Source organism: Miscanthus floridulus, chromosome 10 (assembly GCF_019320115.1).
Source record: "Miscanthus floridulus cultivar M001 chromosome 10, ASM1932011v1, whole genome shotgun sequence".
Taxonomy (NCBI): Eukaryota; Viridiplantae; Streptophyta; class Magnoliopsida; order Poales; family Poaceae; genus Miscanthus; species Miscanthus floridulus.
The window spans coordinates 105,240,287-105,249,952 of NC_089589.1; the positions used below are offsets into that span (position 1 = coordinate 105,240,287).

At 39.5% G+C, this 9,666-nt stretch overlaps 1 long non-coding RNA gene across 1 annotated transcript; it reads right to left on the minus strand.

Moving 5' to 3' along the window:
- Nucleotides 1-7,399: 7,399 nt before the first annotated feature.
- Nucleotides 7,400-8,877, minus strand: LOC136485994 (uncharacterized). Its single transcript, XR_010766630.1, has 3 exons — nucleotides 8,373-8,877; nucleotides 8,045-8,104; nucleotides 7,400-7,599 (listed from the first exon to the last, which is right to left on the minus strand). It is a non-coding gene; the product is annotated as an uncharacterized lncRNA (long non-coding RNA).
- Nucleotides 8,878-9,666: the final 789 nt, after the last annotated feature.

The window sequence follows — 9,666 nt, forward strand, 5'->3', positions numbered from 1 at the left end:
ATTGGTTCAGAATTAAATCTAGTTCAAATATGTGTAGAGCATTGTCAGGTTCAAATATGTGCAGCAGGTTCAATCATTAAAGATCCAATACACTTAGTTGGATACAATAAGTTATTTTTCTCCCAAACAACACATATTTATGGGTTTTGCTGGACTGATGCAGTTTGAATAAAAGATCTAAGCATTCCTTGTCCTTGTCCTTGATTCAGTTCAGACTAATAAAATTGTTAGAACTTAGAAGAACTCTAGAATGCTCACCGTAGTGGAACAGTTTACTTCACTAATCAGCCCAATTACCATTACATATCAAATATCATTCAATATTCCATCAGATCGTAATAGATTCAGCAAGTGAACAAGCAAATAGAATGAAAGGGGGGAGTTGGACGGGGCTTACAATGATATAATCAGCAAGTGAACAACCCTGCATCTTCTCACGAGGCAGCATGGTTCCTGAAAAACAATGATAGAAATATAACTAAGTTACAAATTGCAACTTTCAACTTATAGTGAGAATAAGATTGTCCAAGTTTCACAGATATAATTCACATACTCGGTACATAAAAAAAGAGATCTTGGTAAAGGAGCTCAGCTGTCCTTGCTCCCTCTCACAAGATTAAAAGGCCAGCGGAGGACATACTACACATAGAACATGCTCTGTACTAGAATCACAAGCTATTATTTTGTTCTCTTTCTCATCCTTAACCGTACATGAGCACAAAATGCAGAATTCACACAAAATTAATGTGTAAATGTTCCTGAACTTTCTCAGGCACAATGAAAATGCAGACCTATATTCAGATGCACATGACAAGCAAAGATTGCTTCCAGACTATGGTTGTGAAAACGGTAGCTACTCCATTTTCCTCGCTGCTATACCTTACTTGATAAATTAAACAAACACCTATGGGGAGAGGATAGAGATGTGCCTGTGTACCTTACTCGATATCCATGATTTTCACTACAGCCTCCAATAGTGCTTGAAGTACTTAGAGGAAGTACCTACATGTAATCTGCAATTGTACCTTACTTTGTTGGATGCCTCTCTGTACAACGCTGGTTCAAAACTAAACTAAATTATTAATGCAAAATTAAAGCACTATCAGTTAGTATTGTCACCTTTGACAGGATAGACAGCAGACGCTGCTAGCAGACTGAACAGCACGCGATGGAGGTAGGGGACACCGTGAACGAGGCATCCTCTGGTGAGTCCTGAGCACTGCTGCCGCTGCCCCTCGCTCCCGCTGCCGCTGCAGCCATCCCCGTTAGATCCTGACTCCTGAGCACTGCTTCCGCTTATTCTTCGCAGCATCACCTTCCTCCTCCAGTCCTCCTACTGCCACTGCTCCAGCCGCGGCAACCAATTCGATTGCTGTCAGAAACCTGATTCCCAGCCATGAAAAAGATTTGATTCGAAGGGAGAGAAGAGACAAAGAGTGCTCACCTGGCTCCTCTGGATCCAAAGGCCCATCCTCTTCCTCGTCGCCTCCGCTACGGGGAGCTAGTGGCGCGGGTCGCAGTGGCCGTCATCGTGGCATGACTAAGCCCGACCGGATCCGCGGCGCTGATGGCTAGATCCGCGGCACCAACGACCAGATCCGCTCCGCCATGGCCTTGTCCTGGCCACCCTCGGTCATGCTTCACAAGGGCCACCGCCTCCGTCTACCTGGGGCTACGCGTTGCCGCCTCCGTCCGCCATGCGTTGGAGGCACGTAGGAGCTCGCATGAATAGAGTTCTGGTGGTAGGGAAGAAGGTGGAGGAGGATGTCGATGGTGGTGCGGTGAGGGCCGAGGCCGCAGTCAGGAGCAAGGCATAGGGAGAGTGACGATGGAGATGAATGAAAGGGCTTCTCCAGTCTGGAGACTATATATATGTTAGGGTTTGTCTAGGGGTGTATTTTCAGCCGTCCGATCCTAAATCTTGCGGCTGTCAGTGACCGAGCTGAGATGGGCTGCAGCGATTAATGGGCTAGCATTAGTTATGGAGACCCAGCTAATTTGTAATCATTATTATATTTATTATATGATAACTTACTAATTAAATGACTTCAAATGAAAAGTCATCAACAACAAAGTTGTAGACCTCATCGAGATCTACAACTTTGGTTTTCGTTCTTTCTCAGATGAGTTCGTTTGAACCATTTAAAATTTGAATTTGAAAATAAGAGAATTTCGAACAAAATTTTTAGGATATTAAATGATTTCAAATGAAAAAGCGGTCAACAACAAAGAGTTCTACAACTTTTGTTTTAGCCATTTCTCCATCCGACCCAATTTAAACAAAGTGAGACTATATGTCCTTCACAAATAGGAACATCTCTCACCTAGTCACATAACTATGTGTGAGATGTGTCTATTTATGAACAATGTGTAGTACCATTTTGTTAAAATCATTTGAAAATTTTATGCAATGATGATACACCAAAATCACATTTTCATGCAAGTTTGTAGATTTTTCTAAGCAATTTTAGATATTATTACATTTATTTTATGGTAATTCAATAAATAATTACAATAATTACTAAATTTGGTCAGAAAATTCTTCAAATTGACACAATAACATATTTTGTGTCCATAAGCATTCCATAAAAGTTTCAAGAAATTTTAATAAAGTAGGACTATACATCCTTCACTAATAAAACTCTCTCACTTAGCCACATAACAAAGTGTGAGATGTATCTATTTCGGATAGTAAACGATTTTGGGGTAGTAAATGATTTGAAACGAAAAAGTCATCAACAATAAAATTGTAGATATCATCGAGATTTATAACTTTTGTTTTTGCCATTTCTCCATCGGAGTTTGTTTGAACAATTTGAAATTTAAATTTCAAGATTTGACAACTTCGAACAGAATTTTGGGGTAGTACATGATTTTAAATGTAAAAGACATCAACAACAAAGTTGTAGAACTCATTGAGATCTACAAGTTTTATTTTGGTCATTTCTCCATCCGACTTTGCTCGAACAATTAAAAAATCGAATTTCATGATACTAGAACTTTGAACCAAATTTTGGGATAGCAAAATGATTTCAAAAGAAAAAGTCGTCAATAACAAAGTAGTAGAACTCATCGAAATCTCTAACTTTTATTTTGGTCATTTTTCAAAAATCGTTCAATTGAACATTCATAATTTGCATTTTTATTCACTTTATAATAGAAAAAAAATCAGTGGGTCAAAGATGAGATTGGGCCCAAGATTAGAATGGGTCCAGAATCTGGCCCAACAATTTAAAATTTTGAATTCCAAAATATGAGAATTTTGAATAGAATTTTAGGATATCAAATGAATTCGTATAAAAAATCGTCAACTACAAAATTGTAGAACTCACCGAGATCTGCAACTTTGGTTTTGGTCCTTTCTCCGTATGAATTAGTTTGAACAATTTCAAAATTTGAATTTCAAAATTTGACAACTTCAAATAGAATTTTGAGGTACTAATCGATTTTAAATGTAAAAGCCATCAACATCAAAGTTGTAGAACTCATCGAGATCTACAATTTCTGTTTTGATCGTTTCTCCATCTGACATTGCTTAGATAATTTTAAATTTGAATTTCAAAATATGAGAACTTCGAACATAATTTTAGGATATTCAGTGATTTCAAATGAAAAAGTGGTAAACAAAAAAGTTGTTGGACTCATCGAGAATTCGAGATCTACACCTTTTGGTTTGGTCATTTCTCCATCCGAGTTCATTTGGGTAATTCAAAATTTGAATTTTCGAATATGAGAACTTTAAAAAGAATTTTGGGATAGTGAATGATTTCAAATGAAAATATTGTCAACAACAAAGTTGTAGAACTCATCGAGATCTATAACTTTTGTTTTGGCCATTTTTCCATTAGACTTTGTTTTAACAATTCAAAGTCAACAATATTACGAATAAAACAAAACTATTCTATAGATTCTAACACATAAGAATGTAGTATTGTAGTGGTCATGTGTGTGGCATTGGAACAAACAGGTCGCATGTTTGATTCTCCAATGTTGCACAATTTTTTTGATGACCGAGAAAACCAACAGATGGCTCCATGGCCACGTTAGCATACCACGGTGGCATTAAATGTGGCAAAGCGGCATTGTGACCAATTTTCAGTGTTTGCCTAAATGGACGATTAAACGGCCACTAAACGGTAAACGGTGGTAAACTATTTTGTTTAGGGGGTAAACGAAAATTAAACGGTCAAAAAACAGGAAAAAACGGTCTAAACGGCCTAAACGAAACGGAGATAAACAATATTAAACGGGCTAAACAACTATTTAAACAGCTGTTTAGACGAACACGAGGTAAATCTAGTTCAGTTTTGTATAGATGAATTTGTATACTTAAGTTTATTATATTTATAAATGTGTACACTTGATATGTTACATACATAAATATCTATATTTGGTTCTTTTCACATGCATAAATATATATACATTCCAAAATAATTGATTTTTACTCGGATAAATATGTATAAATGCTAGAATACTTGATTTTTTACATGCACATATATAATTATATGTATTTTTTTTAAAGTTCAAAACTGTTTAGACTGTTTAACTTTGTTTAAACACCGTGTAAACAGCCTAAACGCTAAACAAAGGGTGACCGTGTAAAGACCGTTTAGGAAAACATTGCCAATTTTAGATGTCAATAGTGACGGTCTATGAATTTCGTCACAGAATCTGGGCCCAAGGTTGGGCTTTAAGAGAACCCATGTCTGATTCTGTGACTGAAAAAATCTGTCATAAAAAAACTATCATGGATCAACACAATTCTTGTAGTGTTTGTGAGTTCTCTTTTAGTGATGAAAGACGTCCCCATTGACAGCTGAGCACTTGTGAACCAAATTTATATGTTTTGGAGGATGTTTTAGAAATTAGAATCCACATCTATATGTATCACATGTTCTGAAGTCTGAAGTGGATTTATAAGGTTGAAAAGGTCCAATCCAACCATCACACCTACTTCTCTTCACATCCATTTTATGGTTACCCAAAATTTATTCCTAGCCAGGAACATGCTTGAACCTTTGGATTATGTAGTAACATGGCATAGCCAGATCTCAATAAAGAGCACCTTGGGTAAAAGAGTTTGCTCACAGCAAGTTTCAAAGATCAAGAGAGACACGTATGGATGGAATCAGGTTTGTCCGTGAATCAACAAATAAATAGACTTAGTGTAAAGAGGACCTCTAAAGGCAATTTGGTCTTTCTACCTATAGAGGTTGGATGTGATAGGTGAAAGCCCTAGTTTAATTTTGGAAATTGAGTGACGACTAGTGGATTAATTTATGTGCTTAAGTCACTACGCCAAATATGATTTTCAGGGGCGGCTACAGTGCATTTGTAGGGGCGGTTCCCAGACCGCCCCTACAAATCGATTTGTAGGGGCGGCTGGTGTTGTCAGCCGCCCCTACAAATTGATTTGTAGGGGCGGCTAGTAACACGAGCCGCCCCTACAAATCGATTTGTAGGGGCGGCTACAGTACCAGCCGCCTCTACAAATCGATTTGTAGGGGCGGCTACAGTACCAGCCACCCCTATAAATCGATTTGTAGGGGCAGCTACAGTATCAACCGCCCCTACAGTGCATTTTTCCACAAAAAAAAATCAAATTACCAACACGTGCTCCTCCAAATCAGATCAGAACAGACAGAGCTCATTACATTTTTAAAATACAATGACAATGTACATAATGAATGACAAGCTACACATTGAGTGTTGAAACCCATTCGGTTTAGAATACAGAGAAAAGTCACTGTAAGGCTTCATCAGACATTCATCTGTGAACTTCTTTTACAATTGTGTCTTGACCAACAGAAGACGTCAGAAGCAGGTGTTTGTCTTCCAAGTCATCTTCATCAAAGTTATCGTTGCTGGTGGTGTTGGAACCATCTAAATTCACAGACAGATATATGACATGAGAATGGATAATCAATTGGTGACAGATGAACATGATTGTTGTGTCCTATGCAAATAAATTATCTAATGTCATCACTAAGACAAGATAGTAAGCATTGCAAAGAGACAAGATAGTATTGCAGAGGGTAGTCAGCCTCACAATTAACAAAACTTTTTGGTAAACTGGGGAGGTAGAAAATCAATTGTAAGTTTTTAAATAAAGTGTTCAGTTCCTTACCTGAACTAAAACCTCTTGCTTTCCTACAGCTTTTATAAGAATAGAAAAGAGAGATAGATCAACACCACTTGGAAGTAAAGTAGCTTCAGCCAACAGTATAGCAGCTGACATACAGCCAAGGATAACAGCAAATGCTTTTTGAAGCTGCTTTCTCAGTATACAGTGCCAAATGAACTCTGGAAATGCAACAAAGTATCCTTGAGTCAGCTCCATCAAATGTTAACCACATGTAATAAATTTACCAAGAAAGTAAGAATATAACCTAACTGAGATGCTTGTTGTAAGGAATTATGAAAACCAAAAAAACTGCAGTGAAGGTAAGAAGAATACCAATAGTGTCCAAAATTGATCAATACACTAATATTGGTTCGTCTATCAGAGAATCCTGGATAAGCACAACTTGTTTGCAGTACATATTGCTTAGAGTTTTCCAAGCAGTTACTAAGAATAGAATTGATGTCTGTGAAGTTCTTCAGGTTGACAAGCACAAGCATCAATAGCAATTGGACAATTCGCCAATATTCAAGTATTCTTGGTTAGCAGTATTGCTTGCAGTATAAAACTTTTGTAGAATGTAGAACTGTTAAGAGTACAGGCAGCACATAATTTGCTCTTTTTTTTGTAATTTACTAATTTACACATTAAGTCTTCCCTCATGATGATCATATATCACTTGGCATAATTTATTTGACAGATGCAGCACTAAGATACAAAAGGAAAAAACAAACTCCCAAAAGGTATCATCATGTAAATATTCCTATAAGATTGAAATGCTACTTGCAAACAATATTTTTAAGGCAACGAGATTACACTGCAAACATAAGATCAATAAACTCACCATCCATTAGCATCACGGCGTTCATAATTTTTTATCGTGTCTTCTAGCTTGAGGGCTTCCATGACACAAGTCATATACTCACTGCACAATGACAGCACCCAAACTTAGTGGTTAAATAGGGCAGCACCAGTTACACTTTTAATGTTATTATCTGTTCTATACTCTAGTATTTACTGCTTACTAGCTTTTCACAAACCTGCATGTGTCATATTTACATGCAGTTTATCTTTTACCCACCAGTGTCTAATCAAAATCACAAAGCTACCATAAAATAAGTGATATATGTACTAAGCCACAACTCATGTAAAATGAGCTGTGGACAACACTATGCTCAAAAGGGGGACCAACAGAACAAAGCTTCTCTCGCTGTGTCTCTCTCTCTCTCTCTCGACTTACCAACAGAACAAAGCTATGCCAGTAAACTTGTTTGAAACTGTTTGCGCATCGAAATTACCTCTTCTATTGAATGAACATGAGATTTGTGAGTTCCATTCAACTGCTTTGCATCTTTGTCGTAGTCGTTGGCCAACACAGATATAAGCCTGCGTAACGTGTTTCTCCTGAACAGAAATATCACAGAGACACCCTTCGTGTTCAAATAACCAACTATATCTTCAGGTTTTTCCAAAATTCCCTGGGAAAACACAATGTTGGAAGTTATGAGCCAGGCATATATTTGACATCTGGTAGGCATAAGCATAACTCCAATTGTTCTAATAAAAAGGAGCAGAACAAGTTTCAACATGGATCATCATTGTTAAGTGTTAACGAGCTTGAATGGTGAATTTTGCTTAGTACACAGTTTTAAGAACTGCAACCTGTAGGCATGTTAGAGTTGGCAGTTGGCACATAGGCCATAGCTTTGAGAAAAACATCCATATGTGCAGTATAATAGAGTTGAATTCTAGCTATAATTCTTACAGAATCCAAACTTTGGCAAGGAAAATAGATCATATAAAAAGGTTTGCCCATGTTCCACCGGATAGAACTGTAGTTTATAACACAGTGCTAGTCACCGCTGGCAAGGACTCCTCATGTTATGCTGTATTTTTCCATTTAGAAAGCCATAGTTAAAGTACCTGATTAAGCATCCACTTCAGTCCAAATGCAGCTGTCCATTTAGAAAGTCACAGTGCAGCCTGGTAAATCAAATACAGATTTTGCAGTCAGACAGCTACTCATAAAAGAAGTAACATACCCGACAATGTAGCTGCCAATGCAGAGCTAATTGCAAATCTGCTTCAAGCAGTGCTCAACAAAGTTTACCAGGAACAAATAGGCCCAAAAAGTTGGAGAAAACAAACGAAATCAAACGAAACCCTGAAATAGGATTCGGTATAAACAATAATGGAGGAGGAGAGGAGCAGATGAGAACCAGCTCCACTAAATGCGGGAATAACCTCTCACCAAAACTCGCGCGGCACGGAGCAAACCCAAGCAGCCGACGAAATCCCAGGTGGGATTTGAACTCCGAAATGGCGAAGAACCCCTGCGAGATGAAGAGAGGGAAGATCCGAAGACGGCTGGTTTTACTTGAGGTGAGCAAGATTCAGCTCTAACAAACCTCCAACTCCAAGAAGCAAGGCGCTCCCCAAAACCCTCGACAGCCAGCGAGGAGCAAGAGCAGAACCAAGATTCGGGTGCGAAGAATCACGCACGGGCCAAGGAAGGCTCCGAACTCCCCGCAGATGAGAGATGCCTCAAGCAGCGGCAGCAAGAAGACGCAACTAGAACACAAAACGAGCTCCACCTGGTGGATCTAACAGCATCGACAGCCAAACCGGCGGAGCCCGGGGCCGACGATGGTCGAAACCTGGGGCGGTGGATGAAGAAGTGGGGGAGGGACACGGCAAGGAGCGGGCGAGGGGGGCGCTGCTGCGCCGTGTGGGCGGGCGAGGAGCCGTGGCCATCCGAGCGAGGGCGAGAGAGAGAGGGGGAGGGGAATGGAAGAGTCGAGACGGAGAGAGAGAGGAGGAGGGCTGTAGATATTTTTGGGTGGGTGATTTATTCACTGTACGTGGGGCATTTGTAGGGGCGGCTCAATCACCAGCCGCCCCTACAAATTGAAACACCGGGGGCGGCTAGTGAGTGAGCCGCCCCTACAAATCAGACCCATTTGTAGGGGCGGCTCATATCACCAGCCGCCCCTGCTATTCCATTTGTAGGGGTGGCTGGTCTCTGGCCTCCCAATCACGCCACTGTAGAGGCGGCTCCATCACCAGCCGCCCCTAAAAAAATTCATGCCGTTGCTACAGACCTTTTTCACGTAGTGAGTGTTGATAAGCTAGGTATAGTCCACACAGAGGGATGAGCTAAGGTGACAACCATGGAGGAGATGGTGATGTCCAAGATGGTTGTGATGACCACAAGATCAAGAGTTCAAACTTGGATAGAGGAAGGATATGAAAATAGGCCCAAAGGCAAAGATATACGATAGGGTTTTCATTTGTCGGCTGAGATGCAATAGAGTGCATAGTCGGGTTTAGGATAAATACATGTATTATTAAGAGGGGATCTCTAAAGCCAAACATGGTTAATCTAGTGCCACTAGTTGTGATCTAACTTTGCATATGGATTAGCCTAGTTTCCTGGTGAGGAAGGAAGCAACTGAAAAATATTTTGAAAATCATTTGTAAATGATAACTCGGTGTTTAAAGGTGAAAGGGTTCAATGGAACTCATTTGGAGTTAGCAGCTTGCAA